The sequence below is a fragment of the Lissotriton vulgaris genome, chromosome 1_2 (genome assembly GCF_964263255.1).
Source record: "Lissotriton vulgaris chromosome 1_2, aLisVul1.2, whole genome shotgun sequence".
Classification (NCBI taxonomy): domain Eukaryota; kingdom Metazoa; phylum Chordata; class Amphibia; order Caudata; family Salamandridae; genus Lissotriton; species Lissotriton vulgaris.
This window is the reverse complement of record NC_141686.1, coordinates 61,266,986-61,282,122: the sequence shown is the minus strand read 5'-3', so window position 1 is coordinate 61,282,122 and position 15,137 is coordinate 61,266,986.

The following is a 15,137-nucleotide window of genomic DNA, read 5'->3' as shown; positions in this document are numbered from 1 at the left end:
CACACGGACTTTCACCATCTATTTTCCCTCGCAACACCTGCCCAGAGATGATGTATTCTGGGGGCTGTAGTTCCACCATCACTACAGCAGGTGAGCTTAACAACGGAAGGGGAGGCGCTTCCCATTACCTGTGGGAGGTCTGCAGAGGCACTCAAGGCGGAGAGATGGGACTGCTTTGTACAGCAACAGGGGCATCTGAGGAAGACGAGTGCGTCGAAATGCATTATGCCTTACCTGCTTGTTGGTCCAATTAAAGGCTTTTCCGGCAATTCCCTGTGTGGCCTCTTCCTACAGTTCGTCTGGAGGGTGTGTGGATATATATATATATATATATATATATATATATATATAAGCCTTCAATCCTCTCTGCACGACCCAGCCGGCGCCCTGCCAAAGGATGAACCACAGACACCTGAAGAACGTGGAATGCAGGTCTTTTATTTTTCAATGCTATGTCAGACGCGTTTCGAAAACCGTAGTTTTCTTTCTCAATGTACAAACATATAGTCCACTTTTGTTTTTTATACCATTTTTTCAAAATGTGATGCTTTCACCCTCTCCATGTGACAAAATAAACAGAAAGGAAATACTGGTCAGGTATGCATGCTGGGACTTGTAGTTTGCAAGACCTCATCCAACAATTTAGCATATGTATTTTGCATAATTACCGCCTGAATGCAGTAAGATAACTCGCTACAGCATAGAATGCACAAACTATATCCATGGTTTTCAGTCATAATTCAAGTTGATGTTTTCATAGTATCATATTGTCACCTTTGAAATGTTTCAAAATGAATATAAATAAATATATAAATATAACCATTGGAAATATATATATATACATATGACCCATATAATATCAAAAGCACATATATAAATATATATCTAATGTCAATTGATAAAAACAGGCATCATATATGTACAGAATGCAATATAAAAATAGAAATCGACTATTAAAATATGGAGTCTAAAATTCTATACAATTATTACGGAATAAATTCCTGATTTCATTATTCGGTGAACATCATCAACCAGTGGAAAACTACGTGGGGTATGTGCAAAATATTGCAAGGTGCAAAATCGCAAATTGTGTGCAAATTGTCTATATTATAGCAGCATCCTGGAATTTCCTTGTTAAAGTGCAAAAAAGTAAAAGTGATTATTTTTAAATTTCACTCAGATATACTATTTACTGGTGAGAATATTAACTCATTCATGGTTTTAAAATTTACAGGAGAAAAAAAGGTTTCTACTTGTAATGTGAAAGACTAAAAACAGTATTGAGATATAAAGGGGGGGGGGGGAGACCAAAATTACATGTAAGGGGAATTCAAAATATTCAGGTTATGAGATACACAGAGGATACGGGATTTTGGGGGATGGAACATCAGAGGAAATGGTGTAAATCCTCTGTGTTGTTCAGCCCATTGGGGTGTCTGCTGTCTAGTTCCATAATGAATTTGGACTCCAGCTGACGTAAGTTCTTGTCCCGGTTGCCACCTTTCGGATCGTCATCTATAGCAGCAATGACAAAGTATTTAAGATCCGCCAGTTTGTTATTATGGATGGCTTTAAAGTGTCTTGCAACCGGGTAGCTACTCTCATTATTGACAATGGCCCGTAGATGTTGTAAGATCCGGACGTGCACTTGCTGCTTGGTACTTCCCACATACCTAAGCCCACAAGTGCACGTCAGGATATAGACTGCATATTCTGTTTTGCAGTCATAACACCCCTGGATTTTAAACTCTGTTGGACTGAAAGGCGTGATGTACTTTTTAGTTGTTACCCCAAATTTACAAGCTCGACATGACGAGCATTTGAAAAATCCCTGTTTTACAGGAAACCATGGAGTTGATTTCTTTTTGGGTTTACTGGTAAGATCAGGAATACTCTTAGCAATTTGACTTCTCATAGAGACACCCCTCCGATATGTTATAGTCGGGTTATCTGGTAATTCTGGTTTCATAACCGCATCAGTCTGTACTATTGGCCAATTACGGTTAACTATAGACCGGATTTGGCGATGCTGGTTATTGTAAGTAAGAATTAATCTCGGGGTATTGGTATTGGGAGTCTCCTCACTTTCTAGTGGTTCTCCTATCTCTATGTTGGTATTCAACAATGATTCCCTGGGTCTATTATTGACTTTCTCCAAAGCCTTTTGTAGACTTCGTGCCGTATAGCCTCTTCTGCGGAATCTTTTAATGGCCTCTCGCATACAAGTGTTCTGTTGCTCCACACTGCTACATATACGCTTGATGCGGAGAAGCTCACCATATGGAATGCTCTCAATCAAATGTCGGGGGTGAGCACTGGAGGCATGCAACGTGGAGTTGCCAGCCGTCAGTTTCCTGTGTAAAGTTGTTCTTATCTCACCATCCTCCACATATACCTTGGTATCAAGAAATTCTACCTCAGAACAGCTTATATGTGAAGTAAAATTCAGATTGATTTGATTGGCATTGATGTCACCTATAAAATCGATTGCATTCTCCTTAGTGCCCTTCCACAGGACAAAGACATCATCTATAAATCTTAACCACAACTTAAAGTGGGCTCCATATTTTAAAGATAGTTCTTGTCTTAATGTCTGCTCCTCCCACCAGCCAACCACTAAACAGGCATAGCTGGGGGAGAAGCACGACCCCATAGCTACACCTCGGCATTGTCTGTACATCTTCTTTCCGAATAAAAAATAGTTGTTATTTAAACACCATTTGATACTCTTCATAATCATTTTGTTATGTTCATGGCTTTCAATAGACCTGGTTGAAAGGAAGTGTTTCACTGCATTTAGTCCAACTTCATGATCTATGCAGGTGTATAGGGATTCTATATCCATAGTTATTAATTGCATATCATCTTCCCAATCAATGTTCATTATTTTTACTAAAAAATCACCAGTGTCTTTTACATAAGAAGGTAATTCTTTTAACAGATCTTGTAAAAAAAGGTCGATGTATTGGGATAAGTGCTCACTTGCACTATCAATTACCGATATAATGGGACGTCCTGGGACGGGTGTCCTTTCTTTATGGGTTTTGGGGAGAAAGTAAATCGAAGGAATTATGGGAGAGTCATTCCATAGGAAGGCATATTCATCCTTCGAGATCATGTTGTCTCTTTTGCATTGGAGTAGGTGTTTCCTCAGTGTCTCCAAAGCTCTAGTGTATTCCTTGTTATTTGTTTCCTCATAACACGTTGTATCTGCAAGTTGTCGATTAGCTTCCGTCAAATAGTCCTGTTTTGGCCAAAGGACTATATTACCGCCTTTGTCAGACGCTTTCACAATTATTTCAGTGTTGTTTTTTAACTTCATCATTAGTCGATTGTATTGAATCTGATTGAAACCAAGTTGTTTGGGGTGATGATTAATACGGTGGTACAAAACCTTTATATCTTCCGTTATCCTCTCGTGGAAGATGTCAAGGGCGTCTTTGGGCATTATAGGAACGAATACGGATTTCGGCTTGAAGGGACTACTGCCAGCCCCCAATTGACTTATTGAAGCTTGTTGTAGTTGTAGTTGAGTGGACATTTCATTTCCATCCCTATATATATATATGTAAACAGCACACTGGGTCCTTCCGGGTACTTCCTCCCGTAGTCAGGTGGCGCGGGAAATCGGCAAACGCAAAGCCGAATGATTTCAATGAAAATTCCCAAGTTTGCCAATAAGCACAACCGCGCACTCAAGGAGATGCAGTCAGGAAAATTTTTTATTTCCGGATAACGCTACGCGTTTCGACACTCCACGGTGTCTTGATCACACGATAACCTCTCCCAACTTTTACACAGGTTAAATACACAGCAAAGGTAATGGGTAGTAAACACAAATAAGGTAAGTATTCGTGAAATTAACCGTGAAAACAGTCGGCCATATTGTAGTGGTGCTTTTTCTTAATACTTTACCTATGTATTGAGTAACCATACACATGTAAATGAGATTTCCATGCAGATATAAACATCAAAATACCAGGAATTTACAAAATTAAATAATGTATCTCCAAACTGCGGAAAAAAAGTTAAAGCAGTTTAAACATTAGTCATTCCTATTCAGTTTATCACAGTTCATAAACTATTATCTGCAAAAATCATTATACGCGTTGCAGCACGCTGCTACTTGGGGTCTATAGAATTCTGTGTTGCAAGCCCCAGTATTATTGTGGAATACTAAGCATCGTGAACCTCCCTGCCAAGTGGCGTAGGAAGAGATATTCACGTAAGCATTGTATTTATTAGCAACATGATACCGACAGTTAAATCCACTACCCACAGGGCGTATACTAGCTCCAAGTGCGATAATCATATACACTCAGTCTAGTGCCAAATAATAAGTACAGTTGTCTGTATCATATACACATAGGGAGAATTCATTATAACAGATATCTAATGCATTCGGTCTAGTGCCTGAAAAAATTGAAATATATTCATTCCAAAAGTAAAAGGAATAACTGCCACTGTAAAGGAGATAGAACCCTATAAGGTGTATACACCCTGACTTAAGTCGAATGCTGTGCATCAAATTACTGTAAGAAACAGAGGGAGGCAGTGCCCAAAAGTGAAAGTCTTATCTTAATATAAGTGAAGTGAAATCTTCCATCCAAATGGAGAAAGGTGGGGCCGAGGTGAAGTGTTCAAAAAATTGTGCCTTCCCCCATCCTTATCTCCTGAAAGAAACATGTAACAAAAGAGAACAATTAAAATGATTTAAAACATATACTAAAAGTATATCTGTGCAACAAAATATTGTGCAAGATGGTTAGACACCTTTTCATTATTTAACAGAAAAAATTCATTAAGCTGTATGGTTAGCATTTCTTCAGAAAAGAGACACAACTTTATACACACGTTATGGAAAACAAAGGTTCCTAGCTCATTCAAAGTCATCACAATACAGTATAGGACACAATGGAATACTATACGTTATGGTTTCCTTGCCCAGCCGGGAAAGGAATTTATTTCCAAGAAACAATGTCAAATATTTTCAATAGTTAAAAAACTCTCATTGTTTTTGGATCCCAACAAGGACCACCTTGAATTGCAACCCCCGGGTATGATATTATTATTTTTACCACGTACCCTACTGTTCATCATGCAATCGGGTTCATAACTTACGGGTTGTTTATTTATGCCCTTAGCTTGGCGTCACGCCTAAAACGACTGTCTGAAGGTCTGCATTATTCAGACGTGCGAAAAACCTCTCACTGAGAGGCTTTACACACTAAACCTCAAAAATAGAGGTAGGATTGTTAATCATTTCCTTTACCCCTTCCAAATATTTAGAATCAGGTCTCCCTAGCAATAGAGAAATATAGCGCTTGGCTCGCCCGCCAAAATCACTGAGCCATAAGCACCACCCACCAACACGCTCATCATGAGCCATAGTCATTGCTACCGCACAGTCCAAATCCCAATACACCACCACGCTCTGCTATGAGCCAATTCAGTAAATGTCACCGCACAGTCCATATCGCAGCATACCACGCATGTCACTGTGATTCCGAATATTGTCAAAGTAGTACTTCATGTCTTATTACTTGGCACGATCACCCTGCACAAATCACACACTGCGATTCCGGTTGTGTTACAAAGATGACAGACATGCTTAAACTACTCCTTAGTTGTACTCTTTAAACTCTTGTATTTTCTTTGTTTCTCCTAACAGGCTTTTTTACATTCAGGCATATTTAATTCTAAGTCCTGATGATGATCCCATTTATTTAATTGAGCAATAGGGATCGAAACGTCGACACCCATGAGTGGGCATACATTCATGATATTGTTAATAAGATTGTGTATGTTCTACTCCAGGCGATACTGTCATTACTCTCTAATTTGCTTACAGTGCCCTGTTTTGCTCCTTTCTTTTGCCTGAAAAACACCCCTTTCACTCTACTCTCATTCTTCTTTCTCTTTTTGGTACGGCACAGGCTTGTGTCACACTATTTTTGTAATAATATAATGTATATTTGACATTGTTTCTTGGAAATAAATTCCTTGCCCGGCTGGGCACGGAAACCATAACGTATAGTATTCCATTGTGTCCTATACTGTATTGTGATGACTTTGAATGAGCTAGGAACCTTTGTTTTCCATAACGTAGTTATACCCATGGTCCTTAGCTATCCTCTGGGTTCCCCTTGTTTCTAAAAACAACTTTATACACATGCATCATTATTCTGTATGGAGATGAGTTGCCAGCTCTTCGTCCAGGTTATGGCTTCCCGGGAATCTGGTCTCTAACTCCATTATCCATCTGGATTCCTTCTTCCTTAAAGCCAATTCTCTGTCACCCCCGCGTCTTCCTATGTTAACTTGTTCCACTACATAAAATCTCAATAGAGAATTATTAGATTGGTGGAACTCCTGGAAGTGTCTGGCAATGGGATATTTGGCATCTATGTTGGTTATGGCTCTGAGATGATCTTGCACCCGTTTTTTGGCCATGCAAGTGGTACTACCCACATATCTGGTTTTGCACGGACATTCTAAAACGTATACCACATAGTTACTGTTGCATGTTAGGAATTGTTTGATTATTCTGCATTCTTGGGTACCTGGGATTGTGATATCTTTGACCATGAAACTAGTTCTAGGCCTGTAGATTGCCCTCAATGGACTGTCGCCTTTGCGGTCAAGGCGATGAATCAGTGCTCCATTTACTCTGTATTTGTCCGGTATTACTATCCGAACGGAAAAGATTGCTGCGGCTGTTATTGATAAAAGAACAGATAAGGACATGCAGATCAGCAGTAATAAAATGTTTAGGAGGGTCAACAGTGCAACTGGCATTCAAATCACTAAAACTTTTAAGTCTAGCTGCAAAAGCGCTAGAAAAGAAAGATATGGAACAGGATTTAGGAAATGCTTAGACATTTACCTCAAGTAAACATAAGTACTAGAATCGGATTCCTTGAGCTAGTATAACTTCATAAGACTAAAAGGCGCTAATTGAACCCTTGCTTCCTTTGTTTTATTGATTAAAATGTTTTAAAAGAAAGCTTACTTACTAAATATAACATTTTAAGTCACAGGTGCTCATGTGTTTTTAGCGGTCATTCCGCTCTTTGTATGATTTAAACCAAATCAAATAAAGTATTTTTTTTACTTAGATACTACAACAATCTCAGAACCAACCTGCAAGAGGCCCTTGTCTCTTACTAGTCTCCACCACCAACATGTTGTCAGACCAGAAAATAACACCTCTGTTCCTGAACACCTCAGCCAATAAGGTTACTGCTACCACCATCGGGAACAGTTCCAGGAAGGCAATGCTCTTTATCACCCCATTGACATGCTAAGAACCAGGCCAGCCATCACTACAACACTCTGGACCCAATATGGCCCAGAAGCCTACACTGCCAGTTGAGTTAGACTAAGTATCTGATTAGATATCGGAGGCTATGGCCAGAGGACAGAACTATTCAACTGGTGCAGAAAGCTGCACCAGATTCTCAAGTCCCTTTTCACTTCAGTGGAAAGTATAGTATGGTGATACTTCTGGGTGAGGCCAGTCATTGCTCTGGCTATAGGTCTGGAAAAGGGGTCAGCTATGGGGATAATCCTCAAGGCAAATGCTGATTCAATATCAGTTTTGGACAACAGCACCCCAGGACCTAGCTTCCCTAGCTTGGCCAACGCCAAGTAAACAGGAATATTTCACGGAGAAAGACTGGGAATCAATCCATTATTGACCGAGGATCCCCTTGGGTGCAGAGATTAGGGCCAATCTAAACTGCCTGGTCTCTGTTTAAGGAACGAAGCCCTATGGGAGGCAAACAGAACCTTCTATGGGATGTGTCAAAAATGGGCTTGCAATTCTTTTCAGTGAGGGCTCCTTTGCTAGCTTTTTTGCTATCATAGCCTGAAGTTAGAAATGAGCTGAAATTAGATTATTACAGTGCACAGTGAGTATAACTCCCTGACCAGGAATTTGGAAGCCAGTAGAAAAAGCAATGTGTAGTGTCCGCATTGTCTCCCTAATGGGGTATAAATTGAGCCAGGGAAGCAACTTGCTGATATGCATAGGTCAGGGCTTGTTTGAGGGCTTAGTGGTGTCTTTTAATTTCTCCTTAGATTTTTTGAAGCATTTAATTTGAGGCGTGAGGAGTAGTCACAGAAGGAACTCACATGCTTGAATTTAGCATGACCCTTTCTTGTCGTCTGAGGCACGGTGGTGATGAAAAGGCTATTAATGGGAGTTTTACTGTTATTGTACATTGACTTGAGTCTGGTTCCAACCTTCGACATGATCCTCAACTATTGCCCACCTGAAGTCATGATCGTAGTCAAACGAAGCCACAACCCCATACACAGGATGAGCCTTGAGTATCTTGTTTGTATAAAATATCAAAGAAGTTACTACCTCAAGATTAAAACCAAATAACCAGTTGGTAATAAAATCCTCAACCTTGGATTTCTTCTCTTTCGCGAAGGAATCTTTCCTGTTCTTCTCCTTTGCTTCACAATCTCTTCTTTTAGCACGAATAAGCGAAAAGATATCAACAAAATTGTGCTTCCATTTCTTCACCTTTACTTCCAACGGTACATGTGAAGCCAGCTTACTTGGCCTGGACAGTAATGTATTCTTTCCCCTGATCCCCCTATCTGCTGAAGTGTCCTCTTTCCCAATCACTCTGTCAGTTTTCCTGGTATTTTTGCAGATGCTTCCTTGGTTCTGGCTGTGTCACTATTGCTGTCCTTTCCCACTTGGAAATCTTTCCCTGCCAAATTATCAGCCTGTTTCTGCAAATCCACGATAGTGGACATAACCGTGGCAGAAGGGGCCCATGGGGAGGTCAATGAAGGGCTCTCTGGAATTTTATTTTTAGTGGCTGCCAGTTGCGAGAGCAAGCAAGCAACAGAAGACAACACCCCAGTTGTAGGGTCGAAGGGGTCTTTCCCAGACCCTGGAACCATGATGCCCTGTTCAGGATGCAAGATTGACATTGTGGGCTACGCTGCTGCCATGGACAGCGGCTTCTGGCTAGGGGCTGGAGAAGACTGATCCATGGGAGTCCCATTTGAGCCCTCGGAAAGAACCCTCAAGGTCTGCCTAATCTCCCCTGGGTAGCAAGGTCTTCGTTGGGTTCAGAAGAGCTATAAGTGGGCGTAGGGGGGCTCTATTGAAGTTAGTGTGGGGGGCTACCACAAGAGGCGAAGAAGAGGCATCAGGAATGTGAGGTGGGGGCAGAGGTGTGTGGCCCACACCAAGACCCTCTGAGGAACTAGAACCAGATACCACTGCCCCAGCCAGATAAACCAAGGGTGGGATCCCGTAACCAGAAGGATCTTCCCCACGTTCAGGAGTAGTGATCAACGCTTGCTTTTTAGATGTTCTTTTTACAGGAGGGGAGAAGGAGCGGGAAGGGGAACTTTGGATCGCCATGGGTGGTCAGCTATTAAGGGTAACTGTTATGGCTCTGCGTCAGAAGCTGAATTGTTAGACCTCCCTCATCACCCAATTTGCAAGGACCAGCTTCACTAGTTGAGTCAACTCAGGATCACGCCCCTTCCTTTTACCCACAAGACCACTCTTGGCTATCAACCTACCACAAGAGGTGAAGCACTGACAAAACAAGCAGGAAAGCACCTTCAAAGCAGCATAACACACTGGGTGCCCCTATCCAACCTCTATTGCCCTGGGCCACAATCCTGGCCCTGTGAAGCTGCAGTTCTTCTAAGGGTGGACTGCCCATGCAATGGCTACAATGTGCAACAAGAGACGGCCACATGGAAGGGTGACCAAAACAGGTGAGGACACGAATGGGAAGCCTAAATAACCAATGTGATGATGTGGACCCCCAGAACAACTACTGTTAAGGTTGAGCCTCAGCTGGTAATTAGCCACAGAGTTAATTTTGTGGAGGAAAATTATTGGTACCCAAAAAGAAATACTCTGTCTGGCCAGGGAAGCATTGCTTATTCTGGCAGTATTATTATAATGAGACTTGCAGGAAATTAAAAAGGAGCTGTGAAGCTGTGCTGATGGGACGCTCTACTATCCTAATGCCCAGTGCAATTAGTGAAAATACTCAGTTGGGCCGGGAGGCAATGGGAGCTCGAAAACGGCTTAAATGACTCTACTTCGTTTGCGCTCTACAATCCTAGAAAAATGCCCAGAGCAATTAGTGAAGATACTTCATCAGGCCCGGAGGCAATGGAAGCAAGAATCGGGGGAAATTACTTTGTAAAGGCCCAGGCAGGAAGAAGCGCACTACAGTGTTCCTGGAGTCCTCCATTGGGAAATCAAGCAATTCCTAGCTCCAAGTATCCACTCTCACCATTGCGGTGGCCACTACTAAATAAGCATTCGCAATGCAATAAGATTTGCATTTACACAGGAACTATTACATTGCAAACAGAAGTGCGAATGGGAGCGGGGGGGGCAGGAGGGCGAGAAGGCACAAACAACGGGAGCGCAGGCAAGTGGGGGGGCGGGAAGGCATGGGAAGAAAATAGTGCTTACAATCTAAATATCACATACCATGCAACACTCAAAGTAAGGGGGCCAGTTGCCATGGAAGGATACAAATGACAACATGGCCATCATAAGGAGGGACTAACAGCCTATAAACCAATCGGAAGGCAGCATTTAGAAAGGACAAAGACACAAGCCAATGAAAAAGATGGGCGGGGGAGTGGGTGGAGCTTACACTCCATTACTGCATGCCTCGCAGAGCGAGCAGCGTATGCGCGCTGCCACTATAGGCTCAACCTAAAAAGAGGTGGCCAGTGTCAGCCCCACCCAAATAGGTCCTGGCCATAGTGGGGATGGAAATGACGCGCAGATCGCGAGAGTCACTTCCTGTTCCTGTCACCGATCCTGCAACTCTCACCCGGCTCCTGACACAAAACAGAAGGAATTCTGAACCCCCCCCCCCCATGCCATAGAGTTGTGTGTGCAGAAGGGGGCATAGTCCTCGGGTCATCCGGTTCTAAGGCCACGCCTCACTGAGGCCCGGTGCTCTGTTGAGATGTAACTGAATATGTAATATATGTTGATAACCTGTCCAAAACTAAGTAACCCAATTGTTGCAAAAACAGTATGTTGGTCCTTTCCATAATAATGATAGCAGCCCTGTTAAGCAGTGTTGTTCTTTTCATGTTAGAGGGCAGACTTGTTGAGATGTGCTGGTGCTGTCAAAGCATAGTATAGCATTTGTGCCCATAAGTTTTTCCACTAGTATGGTGAGGGAAATGGATTTATTAATTAAATGTCGCTTGAGCAGCCTATCAGTCACCTGACACCAACATGCTTCAGCTCTAACACTAGTAAATCTTGATACCTGCCCAATAAATGTGAATCTTCCAAAGTAAAGCTGTCCACTTCCAGAACTTACGGTAAGCTGCGCTGCTTTCTAAATTAATAGTGTGCACTCATTCAATTCATAACTTTTTAAAGAGGCTTCAGGTGCTTCTTAGAGGACACCTCTGGGAGGGGTGGGAGCCTTGCACCAAGCATGGCTCCGAGCAAATTGGTATATCTAGTGTAAGGTAGTGATGGGAATAATGTGGATTCTTGGCCATTCTTTTGCCATTTTAATGCTGCTGTGCAGCACACTTAGTGAAATGGGAATCCCTGTGCAGAGAGTCTGACAGATAAAGTGGCTAATGAGTGGGACTGCAGCCAGAGCCTAGAGGTTCAAATCTGTGAATTAAGAGAGGCATGTTACTTGGTTAGCACCAGTGAAATAGAGATGGAGTCACTGCTCCCAGGTATGGCCATAAATGTGTCTGGGTTTTGGGGGCACTTACCCCAAATACAGACCTACCATATCTGACTGCCTACCCTGCAGTAGCCAGGCACAGTATATCTGGTGTGCTGACTGGCTGTGGTTAAATGGGAGATGCTTCTGTTTCCCCAAAACTTCCATGATGGAGAATCATTAAAACCCCTACAATCCTCAGTCAAAACTCTGTTCAGTTTTGACCAATTGTCCTGGTCCAATATGAATTAGTACTAAGTGGACCGTGTAGTGAGCACTATAATTCTTAACCAATCCATTAATGAGTGTATTTTGTGCCATTCATTTTCCCGAACTGGTTTCAGGGAATCCAACCCAAGCATTCAACATTTATTCAGTTCAAATTTTGGGGGATCTCTTTAGACATCAACCTGAAATCTGGGGCCCCTATCTCCTTGTGGTATTTAACGCAATCTCGAGAGGTATGGAAGTTCCTAGTACTTGGCTGGGGGCAGAGATAGTCCCGATATTTAAGAAGGGGTCACCTCTGCTCCCAGTCAACTACAGGTTAATTAGCTTGATAGAGGTACAACAAAAAATATTTGCAAGACTGGTCCTGGACCAATTGTTGACGTGGATGGAGGAACACGATGTATTGAGCCCCTTCCAGGCAGGATTCAGAAGGAATACGTCCACTATGGACCAAATTTTCCGACTGATCCTATTGTACTGGAAGACGGTAAAGGTAGAGGGTGGCAGCCTCTACATGGTCTTCGTGGACCTTCGGTCCGCGTTTGACCTAGTTCCTAGGGGGAAATTGTGGGCTGTCCTTCATGATCTGGGCCTTCCACATCAGATTCTAGCACTGCTCATGAGATTACATGAGGGGAACTATGCCCAGGTCCGTTGTGGCAAGAACGGGATGCTGTCACCAAGGTTTCCCCGTTGACAGGGGGGTGAGACAGGGCTGTGTCTTAGCACCGACCCTGTTCTGCCTTTATGTCAACGGGGTAATCTCACATCTGGACAGCGTCCCCGACAATGACGCACTAAGACTGGCTGGTAGGAGGGTGCCGGCGATTATGTTCGACACCCTCCTACTATCCAAATCTCCCATGGCAATTCAGAGGATATTGAATGGTTTTGGGGACTTTGGTCGCAGTAGAGGCCTTGAGATCAACGCCGACAAGACAAAATTCATGATTTTTAACCCGCCAGTGTCGACTCGCGCTAATCCCTCACTGGCCGATGTATGCATGGAAAGGGTCACGACTTTCCAGTACCTGGGTGTTACACTTCATGAAAATTTGTCATGGGGACCGCAAAAGGCGAAATCCCATATGAAACTCTCACAGTTGTCGGGTGCCATCTCGAAGGTTTCCAACTCTTCAAGCTTTAGGCCAGTGAGTCCTGCCCTGGAGATTTATAAGACGCAAGCAAGGGCAGCTGCTCTATATGGAGGTGAGCTGTGGGGCCACTGTGCTGCCCCGGAAATCACAAAAGTTGAGTCCAAATTTGTAATGCGATTATTATCGCTTCCCCAGAGTACCGCATTAACACCACTGAGGTTAGACTTGGGACTGACGCCCATTGCAGACGAGTTAACAGTAAAACCTCTAAGGTTCTGGCACAGACTATGGACCACTTTAGATCTCATAAATTACAGGGATGAACTCAAACAGATCCTGAGCTGTAACTGTGTGGGCAAAATTCCCTGGCTCGCGTTCATCAAGCGTGAACTTTTAAGTTTAGGACTACAGCCCATGTGGGAAGAGCCAGATAGGGCCTGTGGCAGGATCTCACGGAAAATGTTCACTAAAATCTACAAAGGGCAAAAGCTGGAACTTTTATCTACGGCCCCTAATGCAGGCACCCTCACCAATTCCTTCTTTGAATTCAAAAATTCTTATTATTTCGAGGACTTCATGGATGTTGTCTTCCCGATTTTAGCTCGGAAACTTTTTATCCAATGGCGACATGGCACTTTACCCCTTAAGGCCGTTACATCCAAGTGGACGGCCATAAGTCTTGCCCGGGCTGCAGCTGCGACTTAGAAGATGCACTCCATGTTCTCTTCTTTTGTCCAGCATACACAAAATCAAGAAAATATTGGCTGATACCATTGTGCCGAAACCTGGGTTTTAAACATTGCTTGGATGCTTTTAAAATTTTTAAAACCAGTACACTGAGCCCTATTGTTTTTGTACTTTCTAAATTTCTGCTAGCTATCTGGTGTAAGAGACGTAAATTAATAGAAATCGATTGCTAGCCTTAAAGCTTAGAAACAAGTGTGCCGAATCTGATGCTATTTTTAATTAATTTTAATGTGGTATAGTTGAGTGGGTATTTTTGCCTGTACAAAAATATTGTCATGTGTATATAAATGAATTTTAAATGTTACCTGCCCTCCCTTCCCCCTTTCTTCTCTTTTTTCTTTTATTGTGTACTCTTTTATGGCCAAATTGGCCGAAATAAAGAATTTTTTAATTGAATTGAATTTATTCAGTTGGATATGTTAGTTTTGCACAGCATACCTAGCCAAAAGGTCATAGAGCTCTGTACAATCTCACAGTCCTAAATGTTCTTTAAAATACACTATTTTTCAATCATTGTATCAAACATTCTGTCCTGGAAACAAACCACACCCTGTGTAAAATTATCCTCTTATTTGTTTACTTATTCTTAGCCCACTGTACTTTAAAATCGTCAGCAGTATTTATTATATTAAGACATAATATTATATAGCGTTATTTCAGATCTCACTAAATTGTATTATCTTTTCAAAGAATTTGTGGGCGGGAGGATTACTTTGCTAACCCCCTGGCAACCCTTTATGTTTTTGTCGTTACTTCTGCGATGCCCCCAAAACATGTATTCCTGGATGGGCCTACTGATTAACCAGATTTTATTATGAAGCGGTCAAACGACCTAGGGCCATGATCACATTTTATAAAATCACACAAATACAAATAACACATAAAAAGATGAAGGCGTATGGGCGTTAAAGTTTATGACGTCACAAGCATTCTTAATAGAAAGGGATATTGTTAAAAGAAAAGATTAACCTTTCACCCTATCATCTGTCCTGGGTGTTGTGCATCTCCAATGGCAAAAGCCAGACCACCCCATGGCTCCCACTCACTTGTTTATCACGTCTTATCTTGCCCAAAAGAATACCCCCTCCTTCTCTTTGCCGTCCCTTTGAAATACAGATCTCCCGGCCACTTAGAGCCCCAGCAGGACAGAGTTGGCACACTTCTAGCATAAGACCCGCTAGTGATGTCAACGGCCTTGCTGCATGGAGGAAGCTAAAAAAGCCCCTTCTGAGGTATTTGATGCCCCCTGGCGCTCTGCCAGCTAGGATCTGGTACATAGCATATGTCTGAAAGGACTCAGGGGGCGAAGGAGGGAAGCAGGCAAAGTTACTGGGGAAAGTAGCAATAT